This window comes from Narcine bancroftii, chromosome 6, assembly GCF_036971445.1.
Source record: "Narcine bancroftii isolate sNarBan1 chromosome 6, sNarBan1.hap1, whole genome shotgun sequence".
NCBI lineage: Eukaryota > Metazoa > Chordata > Chondrichthyes > Torpediniformes > Narcinidae > Narcine > Narcine bancroftii.
The window spans coordinates 73,604,610-73,627,728 of record NC_091474.1 but is presented as its reverse complement, the minus strand read 5'-3'; the positions used below and the strand labels follow the sequence as shown (position 1 = coordinate 73,627,728).

General features: G+C 44.6%; 1 protein-coding gene and 1 long non-coding RNA gene across 18 annotated transcripts in view; one reads left to right on the top strand and one right to left on the bottom strand.

Moving 5' to 3' along the window:
- Positions 1-23,119, top strand: part of ndst2a (N-deacetylase/N-sulfotransferase (heparan glucosaminyl) 2a) — a 287,537-nt gene that overhangs the window by 148,544 nt on the left and 115,874 nt on the right. Inside the window, exon 1 of one of the 17 annotated variants that reach the window (XM_069885375.1) lies at positions 21,763-21,785. The exons of 14 other annotated variants lie outside the window; for them this stretch is intronic. The gene's annotated coding sequence lies outside the window, so the exon portion shown is untranslated. Of the gene's footprint in view, positions 1-21,762; positions 21,786-22,089; positions 22,380-22,500; positions 22,540-23,119 lie in introns of those variants that run through there. 2 more of the 17 variants (XM_069885369.1, XM_069885374.1) reach the window with 2 other exon arrangements.
- Positions 18,945-23,072, bottom strand: LOC138736226 (uncharacterized). The gene is made up of 3 exons (XR_011340168.1): positions 22,455-23,072; positions 20,495-20,558; positions 18,945-19,165 (listed from the first exon to the last, which is right to left on the bottom strand). It is a non-coding gene; the product is annotated as an uncharacterized lncRNA (long non-coding RNA).

Genomic DNA, 23,119 nt, shown 5'->3' with positions numbered 1-23,119 from the left:
GAAATTTGCCACCTCTTTCATCGTTACAGAATAGGATTCGGTGTTGCTGTTGACGGAACGCAAGCCCGTATAATTATCCAAAAGGGTAAAATAGTCACAATTCACACATCCTTCAGAGAGATCGGAGAACCGTTTTCATTGAAATAAAGAGATTTTATGGATGCATTCAAAATTATGAATGGTTTCCACAGAGTACTGAAAAATTCCTTCCTAAAAATTGGTGCATAGCATGGAAGCTAAGCCAGTGACTGGTAAAACAGAACAGCTTTGCTTATGTTCTCTGTGCCTCTGTGAATAAAACCCAGTAACCTCTATGTTCGCTTTCAACAACCTCACCAACTTCTTCTTCCAGGCTTTCCTGGTTTGCAGACCTGCCTTGACAGCAATTAAGGCGCACTTGAAGCAGAAATGTTTTCCATTGAATGTTCACACTTCTAGCCTCAGAAGTATTTAAATAGCAGCTGAAAAGTTGATGGCTAGTTAGGCGGCTCAATGGTCATCGGGCTAAAGCCCAGCTTTTTCGCGAGTTGGTAGCTTTGACCACAGGGTATCTTTCCAAGATGTAAACTAAGTCATGTGTCCAGCTCCAGTGCACTCATTCCCAGGGGTTCCTCACCCTTCTGCTATTTACACTGTGTGGGTGTTGTGGTTAATGGATATCTTGCTCCATCAGCACCAGTAAAATCAATGGTCACTTTTGTGGTTAACTTCATCTACACATAAACCAGAGGCCAGACCAACAAATAACAGATTTTTTTTCAGATTTGTTGTCAGAGTACATACATATATCACATTTTTTTTCTGCGGGTGAGGCAAAATCACCTCTTATTGATAGTGCAAAAAAAAGTGCTCAAACATACACGTAAACAAATAAAGAAATGTAAACAACCGGCAATACAGGGGGAGGGGGGGGTAGAATTGCAAAAGTAAGAGCCCCTGATTGAGTTTGTGGTTGAGGAGTCTGGTGGTGGAGGGGGAGCAGCTGTTCCTCAACCTGGTGGTGTGAGCCTTGTGGCACCGATACCTCTTTCCTGACGGCAGCAGCGAGAACAGAGCGTGTGCTGGGTGATGTGGATCCTTGAAGATTGCTGCTGCTCTCCGACAGCAGCATTCCCTGTAGATGTTCTCGATGGTGGGGAGGGTTTTACCTGTGTTGACCCGGGTTATGTCCACTACCTTTTGGATGGCAAAAGGTTCAAATTCTAGCATGATGACATGATTAATTAAGTATTTCTGGAATTAACGATTTGCTGTCATGAGTGGAGGCCTCAAAACTACTATGTTGTCATAAAAAGCTATTTGGATCAGTAATGTGGGGAAGTGGCTGTTTGACTTTGTACAGTGAGTCTCATGATGGTTGAAACAAGTTGCTGCTTCAGGTAGCCAGCCACAATCCACCGGAGGAACTCATCAGGTCGAGCAGCGGCAGTGGGATAGAAGGAATAGTCGACGTTTCTTTTTGATAAGTGATACTCCGAAGTTTACAGATTAACATGGCTTTTCAAAGGAAGTTGGTTTGGTACTGGAAAATAATAGCGCTGTACGAGAAACAGGGGTGGGGTGGGGGGTGTGGACAGTTGAATTGTTCTTGCTGAGAGCTAGCATAGGTGTAAAGAACTGAATAGATTCTTGATGCACTGTAATCCATGATCTGTGTTGAAGTGACTCAGAATGTACAGCGTATATTTCTTATTCATTTACTCTGAATTGTTTTTTTTTAAATTTTTTAGACATACAGCGCAGTAACAGACCATTTCTGCCCACGAGTCCAAGCCACCCAATTTACACCCAATTAACCTACATCCTCGGTAGGTTTTGAACAATAGGAGAAAATTGGAACCCCTGGCAAAAACTCACGCAGACACGGGGAGAACTTATAAACTCCTACAGACAGCATGGGCTTCGAATTGTGATTACTGGCGCTGTAGAGGTGTTGCGCCAACCATGTACTGAACGTTATCTCTGTAACACTATACTCTGCACTTCCGCTTTTAAATTTAAGTTAAATTAAAATTTTTAATTTAGGCACACAGTCCAGTAACAGGCCCTCTGACCCACGGACCTGTGCTGCCCCTAGAGAAAACCCACGCAGATGCGGGGACAATGTACAAACTCCTGGGATTCGAACCCCAGTTGGAGGACCTGTAACTTGCACTTACTGTGATGCCCATGGTTGACATGCAAAACAAAATGACGGTTTAACATGGTACACATATTAATAAGCAATTCAATCTCATAATTTGGTGTCAAATGCAGTCCCGCAAAATACCTGTAAGATATCTTGATGTTTTGTTCAGCTTTATGAATGGAAGCTGCTCTTGCATAGAGTCAGTCAATAAGTAATAAGTATGTGCTATTGATTGAGAGCCTGCAGTACAACAGTGTATCTGTGGTTTGTGATCCTTTCAACTGGGGCATTATTTTTAGGGGGCATTCAGACTGCCTCCAGATCAGATCAACCATTCTCAACCTTTTCTCGCCTATGCCCCCGCCCCACCAGACACTCAAACTTTCTGCTTGCTGTAACTCCAGTGTCCATCTATGCAACAACTCCCTTTGATTCCAGCAGAAAGAAACACCATCTGTTTGAATAAACAGATGGTGTTTCAGTTCCTTGTCATTGTCGAGGACAGCTGGTGGCCCAATGAAATTGTCATGCCATTTCGTAGAGCGTGGGCTTGTCGGTGGAACAGTTTCAGATCAAACACGTCTCTGGTGACCCTTGCGCGCAAAGGTGATGAGCAGCAGGGATCACTCACTGTGGACCTCCTGTCTCGTCATTGGTGGTCTTTAGTTAAATTAAGCAAAAGCATTTAAAAAGCTGTCTCTGATGGGCGGACAGGATGAATCAAGAACCTTCAGAATCAGAATATATTGTCATGAACATGTCATGAAATTTATGGTTTTGTGGCAGTGTTACACAGTGCAAATATTAGTATTCCCTTAGTTAGGAAAAGATCTCAAGATCTCCCAATTCTGGGTCACACTCCTTCCTACAAGTCCACTAAAATTTGTCCAGTGTCTCAAAATAACTTGGATTTTCACCTTGTTGGATTGTAAGGACTCATTTAAGGATTCTTACATTGCACTGTATATTACTGTATGCAGCCATACGTAGCATAACGTCCATTCGGGCAATGTCTAACCGCATATACGTCCGTGGTCCCATCAGGTTATAATAGATGATCCATTGCCTATTTCTGTATTTATGGTGCGCACATTTTTAATTTGCAAATTGAAATCAGTATAAGTTCATGATTTAATCGAAGCAAAGCAATTATCTGGTTACATATGCGGAGAATGGGCTGTATCGGACGTAACTGGATAATAAGGTGTATGCTCAACATCCAATTCACAGAATGTGTCGTGGACGTTCTTTCTTTGTTTCCATTTCTCCCTTTTGTAGATGTATCTTTTTTCTTGAGTACAATTTTTTTGCATTACCAATAGGTAGAAATCTTGCCTAGCCAGCAGGAAAGAAAAAAGAATCTCAGGTTATATGTGATGTCATGTATGTACTCTATCCACAAATCTGAACTTTGAAATTAAAAGCTGTGAGAAAACGAGGAACTCAGCAGGTCTGGCAGTGTGGGTGGATGGTCGTCATTCACGATCTAGACCAGATTCGAGCATTTGCAGTGCCTTTAAATAAAGTCTCTTTCTCCCTTTGAGCTCTAACCTTTCCCTTCTCGTTTCATTTGGACCTGGCAGAAATTGAGGGTTAAATATGTCACTGCCCTTGGACTTTGTCTCTGGCCCTGTTGTTTGCTTTCTTAGTGGAGCCACTTGAACAATCAAGTTGTTGAAAAATGTTGAAGTAAAATATCAGCTCCTGCAAACCGATGTGTTTACATTTTCCACATAGCTCTCATTTGTGGCTGTTCAAGTGTTTAATTGCAGTACCTGAAGGACAACTTCTGTGCAGTGATAAGACAGAAGTTGGGAGAATTATTATTGTTATTTACATGAGTGAGAGTATCCATCTCAAATGAATGTTGAGATGGAAAGGACCACTTCCGTCAGATTTCATGGATCATTTATTTGTATCCAATGTATATGAGGTATCCAGTTTCATTCACTCCATCCTGGACAAACTCCATGATCACTCTGCCATGATTACCATCAGACAGTACTCTTGTGATTGCAGCCCGTAAATGTCCCATGTGTTGGAGTAATGAGGGAAGATTGGATACACTAGGGTTGCTTTCCTCAGCTCAGGGGAGGCAGTTGAGTTCTATAAATGGAGTAAAATGGAAAAAAAGCTGTTTTCGTCAGCAATAGAGTGAAAAGCCAGGAGCCATAAATTTCAGGCGATTGGCGGGAAGATGAAGATGGTGATGAGAATCTGGAACTGTGCCTGGAAAGGTGGTTGAGGCAGAAACCTTTGTGCATTAGGTTGGGTTCTTCTCCTTTGGCACAGAGTTGATGGGCCCAGTGGCCTCCTGCATTGCATCTTTTATGAAATAAAGTAGGCAATGATGCCCTGTATTCAATGATCATTAAACCATGGTGTTTCTTTCCCCACGGTGCCGTCAATTTAATGTGTTTACCTCAGCTATGAAAACTGAGGTCACCAAATTTATTCCATCCTGGAGTTGAAGCAAATCTGGGAGCAAAATATAAAATACTCTGAGCCATGCTTTTCTTTTCATTTCCTTTTGGAAGCTTCTCTTTAATGGTTATGGAAGTAATGTTCATGATGTTTGACTGTCAGCAAGAATTTCTGATCCCCGGAATAAATGAAAGAAAGATTTATTGTCATATATGTGTCTACAATGCATTGACGGCCTTACTTGATGCAGCTTCCCTGGTAATGACATAAAAGGAAGACCAATAAAGGAATATTCATTGTTGTGTGAAAAGTGCCATGTGTCAGTAGTGTGGGCAGATTGGTGGTCATGAAGTACTGTTATGTCAGGGTAGGTGGGAGAGCTGTTCTGGCTAACACGTCTTGGATTTTCGCTGTAAAGTGAGTGAAGGGCTGTGTGTTCTGTTGACGGAGGAGGGGGTGGCTGAGGTTAGCGAGGCTGAATGGGGGGTTGGGTGGGCAAGAAAATGTCCCTTTGGCAATTGGAGATGGAAAAATCAAGAGCAGGAAACCCATCGGAGCCGGGTTGGGGGGGGGGGGTTTTGTCCAAGAGGAGGAGGTGGAGATGGGTAAAAGGAACATTGATAGGGGTCAGAGGGATCAGGATTCTTTGTTAAAGAACTAGTCATAGAGGAGGTAGCAATGGGAGAAGCTTTCAGTATCGTGCTGTCTCAACCTAAAACTTTGAGAACATGGCTCACACTAACTATCCGAGACTCTCAAAGCCACAAAAATTATTTGTCTTTATGAATATTTGTCCTGCATGTTCTGTTTGTCTGTATGGGTGTTATGTCTGGGTGTGACTGCTTGTTTGTACCGAGGACCGGAGAACGCTGTTTCGCAGGTTGGTACTTGTACAATCAGATGACAATAGATATTGTCTGACCTTCTGAGCCCCTCCAACATCTCGTTGAGTGCTGGCCAATATGTCTGCCCACTGTGAATTAGCATTGGAAAGTGGACGGTCTCCCACAATCCCCGGAATTAAATCTAATGATGATGAAGAGGAGCTTGCAGGTGGGCCAATGGCCATTGTTCAGTCAGATTGTAGCCTGAGTGTTGGGAAGTGCTGCGAGGGAGTCTTGAGATGCTGCGGAGCACGCAGTTTCTTGAATTTGCAAATAGTAGAGCGTATCAGTTCGGCATCAGTTATATTCCACCACAGTTATATTCCACCACAGTTATATTCCACCACAGTTATATTCCATCACAGTTATATTCCACCACAGTTATATTCCACCACAGTTATATTCCACCACAGTTATATTCCACCACAGTTATATTCCACCACAGTTATATTCGACCATTCTAGTTTTGTGAGATGATTTGCTGTTGCTTCCATCATAGAGTATTGTTGACTTCCATTCAATGAATTGTGAAAAAGATATGGCGATCGTTTTGTCTTGGTTGGCTGTCTGGTGGAGTTGTCTGATTGGGACCCTTAAGTTAAAAGCTTCAAGTATTTGTCTGGTTCCCTTCTGAAAGCAATCCAGAGCCTGCTTCCCTTTCAGCCCGTACTCTCTTGATCCTGGCACCCTGCTGTGCGGAAATGGCAATGCAGCATTGCTGAGAGCCTGCTGAAGGACGTGGATTGTTCAGAGGGCCTGCAATGCCTTCAGTAGGCAGCTGCCATTCTCCAAATGGGCCTTCCCTCTTTGATCTACTCTGAAGGGATTGACTGTCTTGAATGACTGCAGGCTTCACTGAATGACTTGGCTCCCTACGTGGCAATGAATGGGAGCCAAGTGAAGTCTACTGTTATGACAATAAAGGTTAAAAGTCTGATTGAAGTGTTTTCATATAAATCTGATTAATGGCTTTTTACAGGGAATCATGGATTTCAGACTGAAGCTCATTGGAAACCAGTCAAGTGACTTATTGTTTAACAGAATGTGGGACTTGAGACATTTATCATACTGAGAATTGAAAATATTGGGAAAACCAGCAGTACCTTAACAAAGAGCCTCAAGTCAACCATTAAAACAAATCCTTAAGCATTAAAGTAGTCACCCTCTGCAGTGGCCGATTTTGTGGATTCTCATAGAGGAGGTGTGAATAATGTATCGGTTACCAGAATAGTTTATAAATCCAAATGCTCTGTGCTCTTCTAAAGAGTGCAGAAGGTTACAGGTGAAATGATTAATATAGTAAAACCCTGGTATCTGTAATTCAAGCAACCAGCAGCATCAAACAACTGGTATATATTAGTCTTGTCTGATGAGCAGAAATCAGCAATTCATGAGGCAGTGGATAAGTTAGGCATTGTCAGAGCAAGTCTCAAGCAACCAGAAAATATACTTAATTGGCATCAACCAATCCTCATAGGTATCGGATACCAGCGGGTTTTACTGTTGCTGTTTCTTGCTGTTGTGAAGTGAAATTGGGCAAGTCCAGACAGATTAAAATAGGTCCTGGTCTTTCTTTCCTCACCAAGATGCTTTTTTTCCAACCAAGCACAGAGACATAGAACAGTGCAGGAACGGACCCTCCAGCCCATGATAGCTGCGCCAGACATGATGCCAAATATATATTTACTGCTTGCACATGATCGATATCCCTCAATGCCCTGCATATTCACACATCCTTTAAAAGCCTCTTAAATGGTCCCATGGAGGTAAGCAGATGCTGGGGTCCAGTGCATTGCACGAAAGTGCTGGGGGACACGCAGCAGGCCACACAGCGACCTTGGACAGCAAGGGGCAGCTGACGTTTTGGCCCCGAGCCCTTCTTCATGTGTGCTGGAAATAAGGCAGACCTCCAAATAAAAAAAGGGGAGAAGATCCAAGCAACACCCTGGTACAGATAAAAATCCAGTCTACTCGGGGATTGGGTCAGTTTGGATTTTCAAGCAGTACTTTTAAGATTCAAATTTAAGTATAAATGGGTAAATTTTGATAGATTACTAACTAACTAAAAGATTTTTTTTTCCAAATGAAATACTGTGGCACTTACACATGTGCACACACACAAGCCGAAAGTTTTTGGGAAGTCCGTATTCTCAGGTGGTCCGGATTTCAGGCAAGAGTTTTTGAGAAGTTGAGATGCTTGGGCGGCCCAGATTTCTGCCATCCAGATTTTTTTTACTGTAAATCTCTTCTGCACCCTTTCCAAAGCCTCCAGGCCCTTCCTGAAATGGGGCAACCAGAATTGCCCACAATACTCCAAGTGCAGCTTAACCAGAGTCTGGGATTGTTAAAATGCCCTGATATTTATTGCCTCTCTATAATTCCCGCAAACTCTGAGCCTGACCTGCCCGTCCATGGGTCTGAGCCAAATACAAGCAGCACAAGGCAAGGATGGGAGATTTCCATCTCTCAATGACATGAGCGGGGCAGTTTCATTTTGATAACAATCTCAAGGTGTTTGTTCACCAGCGGTGGTGCCAACATTTCATTGCATGTTTATTGAATTCACACTTCAACTTCCCCAGTTTCCAAGGTGGTGGAGGTGGGGGTGGAGGGGGGTGGGGGGGAGAGAGGGTGAAATTGAACTTCTGTTAATTAAAAATTTTTTAAAAATCTGTTACCATGTTATATGCCTAAATTTTAAATTTAGACATACCACACCGTAATGGGCCTTTCTGGCCCACGAGCCCGTGCCGCCCAATTGCACCTGATTGACCTTCAACACCCTGTACATTTTGAAGGGTGGGAGGAAACAGGAGCTCTCAGGGAAAACCCACGCAGACACGGAGAGCAGAGAGCGAACTCAATGCAGAGAGCGCGGGATTCGAACCTCAGTCCCGGTTGCTGGCACTGTAAAGGCGGTGGGCTAACCGCTCTGCCAACCTTCCTCAGTCATTGGTTCAGAATCATAATGGTTGTACTCCCAAACCACATGTATTTTGGAGGGTTATTTGTGATGGTAAATCTTATGGGGAGGGGAGATAATTAAGAGACACACAATGCTATCAGCTCAGTCTCCATTTTCCATGAGTCCGGCAGTGGAGTGCAAAGAAAAGCATCCTTCCATCCCTCTCCCATCTGATGACCTTCACGGGATGTGCTGAATATCATCCTCCTGTGCCTTAATTCTCCGACTCTGATTGATGTGAGTGGAAATGACAACTCGTCTCCACCGGCTGAAGATAGCATCTCAGCCAGCGTTCTGCGAGTGGGAGATTGGACGTCTCAGTCAGTTATAATTACATCCTGTCACCAGTGAGGGGGGTAGGTTTTCTCACGTTCAAAGACCTGAGTGAACCAGATTGATTTTTTACCACAATCGGGTAGTTCATGCTTACCACTGTTGATGTAGATAGTTGAATTTTAGATTTAACTGTAGTAACAAATCAGAATCGGAATTTATTATCATGAATGTGTAATGAAATTCATTGTTTTGTGGCAGCATCATATTGCAAACACTTCTATTAACTACATTACAAATAAATTTTTTAAAGAGTCAAGAAAAAGTCAAAGTGAGGCAGTGTCTTTAGTTTATTGTGCATTCAGAAATCTGATGGCGGAGGGGAAGAAGCTGTCCATGTGCCATTGAGTGCATGTCTTCAGGCTCCTGTACCTCCTTCCTGATGGTAGCATGGCTTGGCTAGTGGGGGTCTTTGAGGATCGAGGCTACTTTCTTAAGACACCCCCTCATGTCAATGTTCTCGATAGAGTGAAGTCTGATGCCCGTGATGTCACAGGCCAAGTTAACAACCCTCTAGAATATTTTCTTGTCCTGAGCATTGGCACCTTTGTACCAGCCAGGTGTTCTCCATGGCATACCTGAAGAAGTTTTCTTTGGTGACATCCCAAATCTTCTCACAAAGTATAGCTTCTGGCGAGCTTTCTTCGTGATTGCATCGACATGGAGGCTCCAGGACAGATCCTTGGAGACGACGGCACCCAGGAATTTGAAGTTCTTGACCCTCTCCACTACTGAGCCTTCGAAGAGGACTGGGTTGTGTTCTGATTTCCTCTTGAAGTCCATGTTGCTGTGACTCCACTCAACAAGCTGATCTATCTCCCTCCTGTACACTTCCTCATTGCCATCTATGATTCTGCTGACAACCGTGGTGTCATCAGCAAATTTGCATATACCATTGAAATTGTGCCTGGCCACACAGTCATGTATAGAATGAGTAGAGCAGTGGGCTAAGAACGCATCTTTGAGGTGCGCATGTGTTGATCGTCAGTGAGGAGGACGCGTTGTTTCCAATTTGTACCGATTGTGGTCTTCTGGTTCACGGTTATAATACAGTTCCCATGATGCCATCCAAGTTTATGGTCATAAGCAGGAGGATGAGAAAGTTAGCTGTATGAGGCCTACTGCAACAAGGATGAGTTTCTCTACTGTGTGACTGAGAGATTATTCTGCCCCTTTGTGAAGGGGTCTCCACAATTCCCACTCACCGAAACACTGGCCTCTTTTCCTGTTGACTGTTATTTGGGCGGCCAACAGTTTCTTGGCTGTTACCTCTATAATTGTCCCAAATCGAACAAAATTGCTGTTGTTCTGATCTTGTTACCTAATCATTACACCAGTTACAGAGGTTTAACAACTAGGCAATAAAAGCAGAGCAGGTTGTTTTGATGCAAAATAATTTCTCAGTGTTGGATTCGCTTGTTATTTTAATTTTGTGGTATCTGCAGAAAGCAAGGAATGCTTTATAAATGCTGTTAATTGGCCTTATTCTGTACAGTTTGATTTGTCTACATCTGCTCACAAGATCTTCTATGTTAATTTGAGTTGGCCCATTCCCTATCTGGGTCACCTTGAACAAACTTGACCAGAAACAAAACAAAACTGTTTCCAGCCAGTGAAATGCTCTGTGCCTGCCGATGTGTTGTGAACATGGGATGGATACTGAAGCAGTCACATTTCAGAAAAGATTCCACTTAGTCCTCTTTGCTTAATAGTGTCAAAGGCTTTTGTACAAATGCTCTGCAAGGATTAATGCTGCTCCTTGCATTTCTCTCTGAGTTGTGCCCTGAAGGCCATGTCCACTGTGCCTCCAGATGGATGGAATCCAACATGGCTGCTCTGCAATACTTGGGCACTAGGAGGAGGCAGTTGAGGCACCGACTTTCCCTGAGGTGAACCAAACATGCTGGTGTCCACCCTCGGCAGCTCAGACCTCGAAGGGGGACTGGCAGAGGGCAACAGAGCAGGAGAACACCGCCTGACCCCTCAAAAAATCCTGAGGGAGGAGCCTGCAGGGTAGGGGGGCCGTAGCAGTGAACTAGCCAGGGACTGTGTGGCTGAGGGGCAGGCACCAGGCTGCAGGCTGCCAGAGACTGGCTTGTGATTTCGGGGCTGTGATCGAGAGGGTTCCAGTGGCTCCTGAAGGGCCTCGGGTGCTGAGAGCTTCTTGATTGTAGGAACCAGCGCTGAGGAGGGAGAGTCAGACACATGGAGGCTCGAGTTCACCACTGGACTGGACAGGAAGCTGTTCAATGACAGAAGTTATGGGAGTGCGAGAAGCGGCACCATTGGAGGAGGTGGTGGGATCCATGGACACTCCGTGACTCTGAAGGGACCCCGAATCAGATTAATTGTCAGAGAGTAAATACATGACACCACATGCAAAGCTGAATTACCACTTTTGGTCATGTAATAAAAACTACACAATGTACACATGTAATCAAATAAAGGAATGTAAACAAACGGTGCAATACAAGAGAAAAACATCAATAAGGTGTAAAAGTCAAGAGTCCCTGACTTAGTGTGTTGTTGAGGAGTCTGATGGTGGAGGGGGAGCAGCTGTTCCTGAACCTGGTGGGGCGAGTCTTGTGGCACCGATACCTCTTTCCTGATGGCCACAATGAAAACAGAGCATGTCCTGTGTGGTATGGATGCTTGATGATTGCTGCTGCTCTCAGACGGCAGCGTTCCCCGTGAATGTACTTGATGGTGGGGAAGGTTTTGTCTGTGATGTCCTGGGCTGTGTCCACTACCTTTTACATTCAGGTGTACTGGTGACCTCGTGCCAGACTGTGATGCAGCCAGTCAGCCCACTTTCCACCACACATCTGTGGAAATTTGCTAGGGTTCCCAATGCCATATTTGGTGGGAGGGACGCTGGACGAGTGGCATCTCTTTGTGTGCCTTTACAGACAAATAAAAGTGAACAAATTCTGTGTATTTATGTTCAATATAAATAAATACAATACAATACAGATAAATGGAAAGGAAATAGAACTATTGTGCAGGTTTCTATTGCTGCCACTCCTTTTCCTTTGTGTTCGGAAGTAGTTGTGTTTTGGACAAGTCACATGAATGACAGCCTGTACAAATAATGACTGGCATTTGTTATTATGGATGTAATAAACTCCAAAAGCTATGTTTGATTTTAGTACCAAGAACAATATACTGCTCTGTGCTTCAGTGGCAGGGCAAGAAGTTCATTTCTGAGCACTGTGTAATTACACAACTTGAAATGGATTTAATGCTTGAGAGAGTTGCTCGAGGTTTGATTATTTAAAAGTGGTTTGCATTTCAGTCGCAAGTTTTGCACACTTGCGTTAGGCCAAAACATTTAGCAGCTAATGAAGTGGATTTGTGATGTGACACTCCATCAGCTAATGTGCATATTGTACACCTTGTGAGCAATTGTTTTGTTGACTATGGTGTAAATATTGTTCAAGGAACCTAGATTATGCAAGTGTTCTTTGTCAAAATCTGTTCTCTGGAATTTTTAAAAAATTTGTACAAGGAAGGTGGGCTTCATAGACTTGAATCAGAAGCCCCTTTCCTACTGCTGATTCTGTGTGGGTTAACCGGCTAATTTAGTGGGTCCATTTCTGGTAATCGCGCGGTGTGAAACGTCCCAACTTGGCAGGGCAAGTTAGACTCAACCGGGCTCTCACACTTGGTCAGGGCAAGTGTCAGTCCGGCCAAGTTAATTCACTAATTGCTTTGTGATTGTGTGAAAATATAACCTGCTCTCGCATTTTTACCGCTGGACGGGGGACCCCACCTTTAAAATGCCAGGTTGCTGATTTATTGGTAAGTCCTGGTGCAGTGGGAAAGGCTCGCGCTTCCTAAGAGGGTTGACGGAGTGAAAGGGGCCTATTCCTCACTGCCCTTGAGAAGGTGGAGGGGAGCTGCAGTTTTCAATCTCTGCATTCTTTCTACAACCACCTGAAGGAGAAGAACAATAATGAGTTTTTTTTATCATATATGTTGTACGGTGTACATCCACTCCAAACCTCTTACTCGCTGTAACTAAATAGATATTTCCTCAACAACTACAATAGTATATTGTAATTAATTTAAATTAAGGTAAAAAGGGATATCAAATTCAAAATATAATAAATATTCATAGTTACCTTAGTGCAAAAAAAGTGCCGTTGCAGTATGCAGACAGACCTTTTTGTGGTGTTGGAAATGTTTTATGATTAATGTAGCAAGGGAAGATTCAAGAGCCTGATAGCCATTGGAAGGGAACTGCTCTAGAACCCTGAGGTGCTTGCCTTCAGGCTTCTGGACCTACTTCCTGAAGTGAGAAGAGGTTGTGACCAGGGTGACGGGCGTCCTTTATGATGTTGGCAGCCTTCTTGAGGCAGCGCCTCACATGGATGGGAAGGCGGAGCCTGCGATGGTCCTGGCTGTGTTTGCCTTCTTCTGCAGTCCTCTGCATTCCCAGGCACTCAAATAACTGATCCAGGCAGGCTGTGATGATACAGCGCACCTGTAGTGATTTGGAATATTCGATGATGTACCAATTCTCCAAAGGTTTGTAAAAAGTTGTTGTGCCTTTTTCACGGTTGCTTCAATGTGCTAGCTCCAGGACTGGCTCTCAGTAAGACTAGCTTTTTGGATTTCTCACCTTTGTAAAATTCCCCCTGTTGTTTTGCCTCTCTCCATCTCTGCACTTCCTTCCTGCTTGACAAGGCAACAAGAGATTGATGCTATTCTGAATTCTAGCCATAGAATTTTATTACTCTGCCATTGGCACTCATACCTTGAAATTCCAAATTAATCAATTCAGAATTGCCTCTTGAAGTTTCTCAGATTCTTTGTGAGTTATGACTGCAGCTGAAGCTCATGGAAACCAACTCCCCTCTATCGACTCTATGTAGCTGCCAAGGTATTAAAGGATCCATCCTGCCCTGGACACAGTCTCTTCTACCCCCTTCTTGTTAAACTGCACAAACCTCCAGGACAGTTTCTTTCCTACAGTGATCAGACTTAAATCAACCTTTTGTTGGTAAAAGATGATTCCCTGCACTGTTGAACTGTACTTTTCTCTCTACCCTGCACTTTTGTTTCATTATTGTACACCCTGCTGAACTGAAGAATGTGTTGACTTGCCTGAGTAGCATACAAAACAAAACTTTCACTGTATCTCAGTATATATGACGTTATCTGAGCAGATGCTGTTTATTGCCATGTCTTTGGCTTGGCTTCGCGGACGAAGATTTATGGAGGGGGTAAAAAGTCCACGTCAGCTGCAGGCTCGTTTGTGGCTGACCAGTCCGATGCGGGACAGGCAGACACGATTGCAGCGGTTGCAAGGGAAAATTGGTTGGTTGGGGTTGGGTGTTGGGTTTTTCCTCCTTTGCCTTTTGTCAGTGAGGTGGGCTCTGCGGTCTTCTTCAAAGGAGGCTGCTGCCCGCCAAACTGTGAGGCGCCAAGATGCACGGTTTGAGGCGTTATCAGCCCACTGGCGGTGGTCAATGTGGCAGGCACCAAGAGATTTCTTTAGGCAGTCCTTGTACCTTTTCTTTGGTGCACCTCTGTCACGGTGGCCAGTGGAGAGCTCGCCATATAATACGATCTTGGGAAGGCGATGGTCCTCCATTCTGGAGACGTGACCCATCCAGGGCAGCTGGATCTTCAGCAGCGTGGACTCGATGCTGTCGACCTCTGCCATCTCGAGTACCTCGACGTTAGGGGTGTGAGCGCTCCAATGGATGTTGAGGATGGAGCGGAGACAACGCTGGTGGAAGCGTTCTAGGAGCCGTAGGTGGTGCCGGTAGAGGACCCATGATTCGGAGCCGAACAGGAGTGTGGGTATGACAACGGCTCTGTATACGCTTATCTTTGTGAGGTTTTTCAGTTGGTTGTTTTTCCAGACTCTTTTGTGTAGTCTTCCAAAGGCGCTATTTGCCTTGGCGAGTCTGTTGTCTATCTCATTGTCGATCCTTGCATCTGATGAAATGGTGCAGCCGAGATAGGTAAACTGGTTGACCGTTTTGAGTTTTGTGTGCCCGATGGAGATGTGGGGGGGCTGGTAGTCATGGTGGGGAGCTGGCTGATGGAGGACCTCAGTTTTCTTCAGGCTGACTTCCAGGCCAAACATTTTGGCAGTTTCCGCAAAGCAGGACGTCAAGCGCTGAAGAGCTGGCTCTGAATGGGCAACTAAAGCGGCATCATCTGCAAAGAGTAGTTCACGGACAAGTTTCTCTTGTGTCTTGGTGTGAGCTTGCAGGCGCCTCAGATTGAAGAGACTGCCATCCGTGCGGTACCGGATGTAAACAGCGTCTTCATTGTTGGGGTCTTTCATGGCTTGGTTCAGCATCATGCTGAAGAAGATTGAAAAGAGGGTTGGTGCGAGAACACAGCCTTGCTTCACGCCATTGTTAATGGAGAAGGGTTCAGAGAGCTCATTGCTGTATCTGACCCGACCTTGTTGGTTTTCGTGCAGTTGGATAATCATGTTGAGGAACTTTGGGGGACATCCGATGCCATGTAATAAAACAGGAATGTAATATTGCACTAAATTGCCTTTAGTCTGCCATAAGAGGGACAAAAATTCGTTACTGGCATTGCCCAGCACCCTTCAGCAAAAGAGAGTCCCCTCAGGGTGTCTGTGGATTCACCTCCAGCGCCCCCACAACCTCTGGAGCTGCACAAGACTCCAGTTCAGTTCAAACTATCGGCAACCCGAGCTTAGATCCAAACCTCTGACATGTTGGGGAAGCCTTCAGTGCCCAGGGACCTCCGGGGGCCTTCATTGTCCTCAGCACCCTCTCAAATCCCAATTTTCATGAGTCAATTTCCAGTAGCCCGCAGTCTGGCGTAGGATCCTCGCTCGCTAGTTGCCTGCAGCTCACCACCTTGTGTGTCCTTCAGCTGAAGAGCCACTTGCTGGTGCGCACCAGGGTCATCATCCTTTGCGTCATCTCCCCTGCTTCTCTTTGTCAATGGAGGATAGGGGCGGTGTTCTCCCTGTTACCGGTGCCATGCACCTGTCCATTGAAATTCAATTCCTTACAACCTACCTCTGTGGTCAAGGTTTGGGCCAGTGTCAGTCTTGGCCTTGTTTACTCCTGTGACTATTCAATTGTTGCTCTTTTCCTGACCCAATATAGAGGGTTTCATGGGATATTACAAACTGAGAAGATCATCACCCTGGCAACAGTCAGTTCCCACCACTGCATTGGGACTCATTTAAAATGAATTTTGAGGTCAATGCTTAGAAAAGGAACAAGGCATCAACAGGCACTTTCTCCTCATGGGGTCACCTGAAAGGCCATTTGGTGTCACTCAGATTAATGGTCGTGACAGGTAACAGGATCTCTCAAAGTCCAGTGCAACACACATGGCCACCTGATAACACTGGAAAATTACAACCTTGCTTCCTGAACACTTTTGGGTGTATTTTATGGATTTTGGGCTGCTGATCACGAAAATCACCTTAAAATTTTTCCATCGCGTACTGTTTTTTTTAGATATAACCTATTTTGTGATTTCATATTTTAAGTTTACCAGTATGTTGCCCACAAAGCAAGCTCTTTTGATCAGTTCAACCTTGCCTGGGCATGCACTCAGTGCTGCAAATGATATGCAAATGTTGTCTTAGGTCTAGGCATGCTTTGTCAGGATAGATGCAGACAGCCTATAAAAGCAGCTCACATATACAGATGCTGTGCATTGCATTGAACGCATATTGATGCACATGTTCTTCAGACAATAGCAGAGTGAATGTACTTAACCATACCATTTATTGTCTTCAGGAAGATTCAATACAGCAGAAATGTCTATTCAGTGTCGTAACAGCTGCGATATATTTTGTTACACACTGCGGTTAGCGTAGCAGTTAATGCAGTTACAGCACCGGCAACCTGAGCTCGGATCATGAACTTTCCCTGTGTCTGCGCGGGTTTCCTCCCGCTGCACCGGTTTCCTCCCACTATTCAGAAAAATAAGGAGGTTGTTGGTGAATTGGTTGTAATTGGGTGGCATGGGCTTGTGGCCCTGAGAGGCCTGTTACTGTGCTGTATGTCTAAAAAAAATCTATTGTGGTGAGAATGCGCGTAAGGCACAACGACGCAGTATGACTGCACTTACTAAGAAGCCTATGAGCTCTACTTCGGTTGTAAAATTACTGACCCAGACAATCCCTAGGCTCCTCACTTGTTTTACAACATGTCCAGTCAAACTGAGGGTTTAGTGTCAGCCCCATTATGTGATGCAACATTTAATGTTTCTCTAACTTCCTGCACGATATGGCAAATCTGAAATTATACGTACATTCATAGACATTGCAGTCCACTATACCATAGGTGCTCTGTGGTTTGTAAGGGATTACTTAAAGTGGTGTGTGAGTGGAGGGGGAAAAAGGTTAAGAACCACTACTCTTGACGGTGTCCCACTCTGCTCCACTCTGCAGTGCAGCAAGGCTGTGTTTATCATTTTAATGATATTTTAATGTCACCTATTAATAGCAGGTGGGATAGAGTGCTGCAAGGTGCAACTTGTCGGCACTAGTGCTGTCCACATTAATCCACTGCTGTCATCTCACTTGTTGGGTAGATATCCTCATGGGATATATTTGCCTCCCACGGCATCTTCTCAGGTCATTTATGTCAAGGACAAAAGGACTTTGAGAAAATTAGATGGAGAAGTGCAGGTTTTGCTGACTGTTCCTGATCAGCCTAAGATCTGTTGGTGGCACACTGGAAGGTTGATATAATCTCAAAGTTATGTTTTAAACTTGAGGAAGGAACAGGCTAGGTAGCAAGTAGGAGTAGATGCTAGGGGCATTTGAGCAGTGAACTCAAATCCTCCTATGGGGAGAGCGGTAGCAATCATCAAGGATTCGCACCACCCAGCGCGCACGCTGTTCTCACTGTTGCCATCAGGAAAGAGGTCTCGGTGCCACAAGACTCGCACCACCAGGTTCAGGAACAGCTGCTACCCCTTTACCATCAGACTCCTCAACGACGAACTCAATCAGGGACTCATTTAAGGAATCTCATCTTTGTACTGTATTGATTTTTCTCTCTGAAATGCACACAGTTTGTTTACGTCTTCTTGAGCACAGTTTTTTTTGCTCTATCAATAACTGTTAATTCTGACTCATCTACAGGAAAAAGAATCTCAGGGTTGTATGATGCCATGCATGTAATCTGACAATAAATCTGAACTTTGACTGAGGCATCTGGTTGGAACTTTGAGAACAGGATCTAAAAGGGAAGAAGTGTATTCTTCGTGTCTCTGTGATCAAGCCTTTTAACCAAAGGAATGGCTTCATCACAAATTGTTTGCGCATTTTAACTCTAGACTAGTGCAAGTCCTCCTGGCTGGAGAAATAAAATATCCTTCAGCATCTGAAGAGCATGTGATTTAGAATATTCAAGATTCAAAATTCTTTATTGTCATGTAATAAAACGTAATATTACACAAAATTGCATTTAGTCTGCCACAAGGCAAACAAAGAGAAGTAGAAATTGCCCGGTGCCCCTGAAAATCAGGGAAAGAGAGCCCCTTCGGGGGGTCATTGAGTGTCTGTTGATTCACCTCCAGCGCTCCTGCAGCCTCCAGAGTCCCACAGTCTTCAGTTCAAACCATCAGCAACCCGAGCTCCAGCCCGAACCTCCAACATGATAAGGACGTCTTCAGCACGGACTTTTTGGGCTAATTATCCTCCTCAAGAGAGAGTCCTGCAATGATACAGGAACCCATGACCCCTTTCTGCTTCAGGAAGTCCCACTGGACAGGAGAGTGTCTGATTGACTAGAGCAACTGTCCACTAACCTTGACCTCATGAGCCATATGTGGATCATTGGACATAGAACACTACAATTTTCTTTCATCCATGTGCCTGTCTGAGTTTTGTAAATTCTCCTACTGTTTCAGCCTCCACCACCATCCCTGGCAAGGCATTCCAGGCACCACAACTCTTCTGTGTGAAAAAAAAACTTACCAGTGATGTCTCCCCTAAACTTCCCTCCCTTCACTTTGTACAGATGTCCTCTGGTGTTTGCTACTCCCACCTTGGGAAAACGGTGCTGGCTGTCCAACTTATCTATGCCTCTGAGAATCTTGTAGACCTCTATTAAGTCACCTTTCATCATCCTATACTCCAAAGAGAAAAGTCTCAGCTCTGCTAACCTTGTCTCATAAGAATTATTTTCCAATCCAGGCAACATCTCCTCTGTACCAGGCACAGCAACTCTCCCAGAAACCGACCTCTCATGAAAAAAAGACTCTCAAAGAGAAATCTGTCCAATCTGTTTCTTTAATAAGCAAGCCTGACAATGCGGGTTGTTCCACTTGCATTCAGGTTGTTGGTGGAGTTCGGTGCCTCAGGGCACATTGTGGAAATTCATGGCCTGAGACTCTCAGGAGAGCACAAATCCATCATTCTCTGACCCATTGCAACCTCCACATGCGAACATGTTTCAGCTGGAAACAAACAAACAATGTGTTATCTTTATTTTCCCTCGGTGGGTGATTTTGTACATTGATTTTTCTCCTCTTCCCTGTTCTCACTTCTTTCTGAGGACCTCCACCACCTTGCCCTGCAATCATCTGCTGTTGGAGCCAAAGTTCAGGGGTGCCGCTGATGATCTCTTTCCTTTCCCTCTTGGGCATGCAGCTCATTTTGAGGGAGTAGGCATCAATCAACAGTACACAAGGTATTGACAAGATCGACGCAACCTCCCAACTTCCCGGTTTTCCCCACTGTCCTCCACAATTGAAGGTCAATTTCCAGAACAGTGCAGACCACAATAACAAGGGAAACTCAGAGAAATTGGGGTTTGAACTGTCAAAATGGGAGAAAGCAACGTGGGGACAGGAGAAAGTGAGCAAAACGTAAAAGTCTGCTGTCACTGTGGTTGAAGTAATAACACGATGCTGGAGAAACTCAGCAGGTCAAACAGTGTCCTTTATGTAGTAAAGATAAAGATACAGAACCAATATTTCGGGCTTGAGCCGTTCATTAAGGTCATCATGGGAACAGGAGATGGTCACTCAGCCCCTCCAGCTTGTTCTGGCTTCAAGAAAATCTAAATCCATATTCCTAATTCCTCCCCATCTCCATCCCTCTCTTTCACCACCCTTCTTCCCCTTTCCTCACCCTATTCCTCCTCCCACCTCCTGCCATCCTCCCTCCCCCTTCTGCTCCCCCCCGAATGCTGGCTATGGGAGCTTGTTGTGTGCAAATTGGTGGCAAAGTTTCACTCACAACTTGGACTGTTATTCTCATTGAAAGTACAGGTAATCCCTGCTTTATGAAGGTAGAGCGTTCCTGAGAAACTGTTAGTAATCTGAAAATTCATAAAGCGAAGACCCATTGATGATTATTGAAGCTATTTTCGTAAAAGCAAAAACCCATTATAAACCCATGATAATTTCTTCAAAAAAATGTGAACACAGGCTTCTTTATATAAGCAAATTTTCATAAAGCGGGGTTTACCTGAGCCTGGTTTGGCTGCGAATGCTTTGGGACATTAAATGGGTTGAGGAACATGTGATTTAAAAAAAGTGTCATTCTGTCCTCCGTGGTGAAATGGAATTGTCTCATGGGTGCGTTGCTAATTGCTTCAGATGTTCTTGGTTCTCCAAGAGCAAGTAAACTATTTGGATTTTTTTGGGGGTAATTAGAGTTAATTAAGGCTTGAGAAGTTGATGCTGTCAGTGTTCAATGGATGCTGATTAACTACAAGAGGTGATCCCTGCAGATACAAGCAGGCAGTGAAATGCAGAACCGAAACCCAATCATTCTCCTACCTACAGAGCACCTTTGGGAACTGGCACCCAGGAGCAGCTGTCAGCAGGTCTCTGTTATTGCCTCCTGGAAAGGAAGGTGCACCAGAAGAATAGTTTTCACATTGAATGGTTACAGATCGAACAGTACCCAGTCCACTTCCACCTCGCCCATCCCTCCACTCTTATCCTGAACCCTCACTCATTGGCTACTGCCCTTTCACTTGCTCCCCCTCTCTTCTCCCTTTCCCCACTACCTTCCTCCTTTCTACCCATCTCCTCAAACTTGCGTGCCCTTCCTCTCACTGAACTTCTATCATTCTGTTCTATTTGGTCTTCCAAACCCTCTTGCCATCTAGTTCTCCTATTTCTTCCTTTCCTTCCCATCAGAATAAGAATTTATTGTCATAAACGTCACAAAGTTCCCTATTTTGCAGCAGCGTCACCGTACAAATAGTGCAAGGAAAATAAAAACTCCTCTGTGCTTCATTGATCATTCAGGAACCTGATGGCAGAGGGGAAGAAGGTGTCCTGTGCTACTGGGTGCTTGTCTTCAGGCTCCTAGACCTCCTTCCCGATGGTAGCAGAATGAAGAGGTTGTAGGTATACTTGAGGGCAGAGGCTGCTTTCTTAAGGCTCTGCCTCTTGTAGATGTCCTCGATGGAGTGAAGTCTGGTACTTGTGATGTTGGTAGCTGAGTTTAACGACCCTCTGGAGTATTTTCTTGCCTTGAGCGTTGGCACTTCCGTACCAAACAGTGGTGCAACCAGCCAGAATGCTCTCCATGGTTCACCTGTAGAGGCTTCGGTGACGTATGGAATCTCCTCAGACTCCTCACAAAGTACAGCCACTGGCAAGCCTTCTTCATGATTGAATCCCTTTCCTTCCCATATTGGTTTAAAAATAAACACTCTTCCTTGCTAGGATGCAAGTTCATCAGACGAAGCATGAACTCTTTTGAGTTAAAGTGAGAGGCAGAAAGGGGAATTTAAGAGTTGGCGAGGTTTCACAACAAGTTGCTTCTCTGGGTTGATGACTGGTTGTGTGTACCCAATTGCGCGTGCATGGGGGGAGGGGGGGGAGTCCATGCACGTCTGTGTGTGTGTGTGTGTGTGTGTGAGTGTGAGTGAGCTTTCATTGGTCGGACTATTTTGCCTCTTGCCTGAAGATAAGGGAGGTTTTGATTCTCTCAGTACCCTCGTGGTTTTGACGCAGTTCATCATTGGCTTTCGTTGAAAGCCACAACTTGGCTGCAGTCCAAGAAATAAGTGAACGGGAAAGAATATAGTCCTGAGAAAAAGTAATGATCTGACAGGTAGTAGAAATGGTTTCTTTTGTCTTACTCGGAATTGCCAAATGCTCCAGATTATTTGCCCTAGTTTCCCTTTTGTCGAAGACTTCTGCTTAAAGAAACGTTCAACTTGGGAAACAAATTTAACATCAGAAATAGCAGCCATTATGCTTTTGTGCAGAGGCCACAGCGTCACTGGATGTACACATTGTTCAAATGGGCACTGCAGCCAAAAAACACTGTTGTCTGGGTCCAAGGGTCAAAGCCTGCCTGCGTTAATGCAACAGGATGACTTCACTTGGTTGGAATGTGCATCATTAGTGTCAGTTTATAATCTTCTTTCATGACCTGGTCCCAGCTGCAGAGCAGTGAAATGTTGCCAAGCCTTTATGTGGCACTGTGTGTGTAATCAGCCAGAAACTATTACCCTCGCTCGGCAAGTGGTCCCACCTTTTTAAGAATGGATGTGTTTTTCCCCTTTCGTGGGTCTGACTGTAGAGGGGAGGCTTCAACTCAGTTTGGGAAAAATATGCTTTGCTGCGATTTCTTGAACTGAAACTTGGCAGACGCGTCAAGTTGGAGAGACTTGAGGGCTGGCTCCAGAACCCTGTGCCTGTGGTGAGTTGTGCTGTGCCTATGGTATCGATGAGGAGGATTTTTTAATGTTAAATGTGCTCTGTGCATGAGCCTTACCTTTAATTTTATTTTCTTGTGCGCCAAGCCTGTGGGAGCCAGTTTGTAGCATAATTTGGTGATCCTATTCATTCCTGGCTGACAGGTCAGTGAGCTGTTCCGATTTCTGTTTGGATGCTGTTAACGTGGCTGTGTTTGCCTTTTTGATAAAAGGATTGTTTGGCATCATTGCAATGTTCCCAGTCTTCCAGTTCCACTGTAGGATTCTGTTTCCCCCATTAACTCTCCATGACCGAGCAGTCTGAAGCTGTGATCCGATTAATCAGGTTCATCAGTTCTCTGTCCGAGAGCACTCTCAGTGTCTTCTTGTGGATGTGGTGTCAATTGTGGCTTAATGCCTGCTGCTCTCACCTCACAAGCTCTGGGTTCAAGTCCCACTTCAGATAACAGAACAAAATCGACTCCATGCTGGAGGAGGCCAGCAAGGTCTTTCACGTGACATGTTGAACCAGATCTTCATCTACGGTGACAGGTGCATGAATTAGATCACCTGGCATTGTTTAAAAGGACTCTCCCGAGATGTTCTGGCCAATTCCATTGTGTTGTTGTTGCTAGGAGCCTGCTGTACATAAATTGTTGGCTACTTTTTGTTTTGCATTGTATCAGCACGTTACATAAATAGCTCTGAAGGATTATGGAACTTGCTGAAAGGGATATGACGAGTG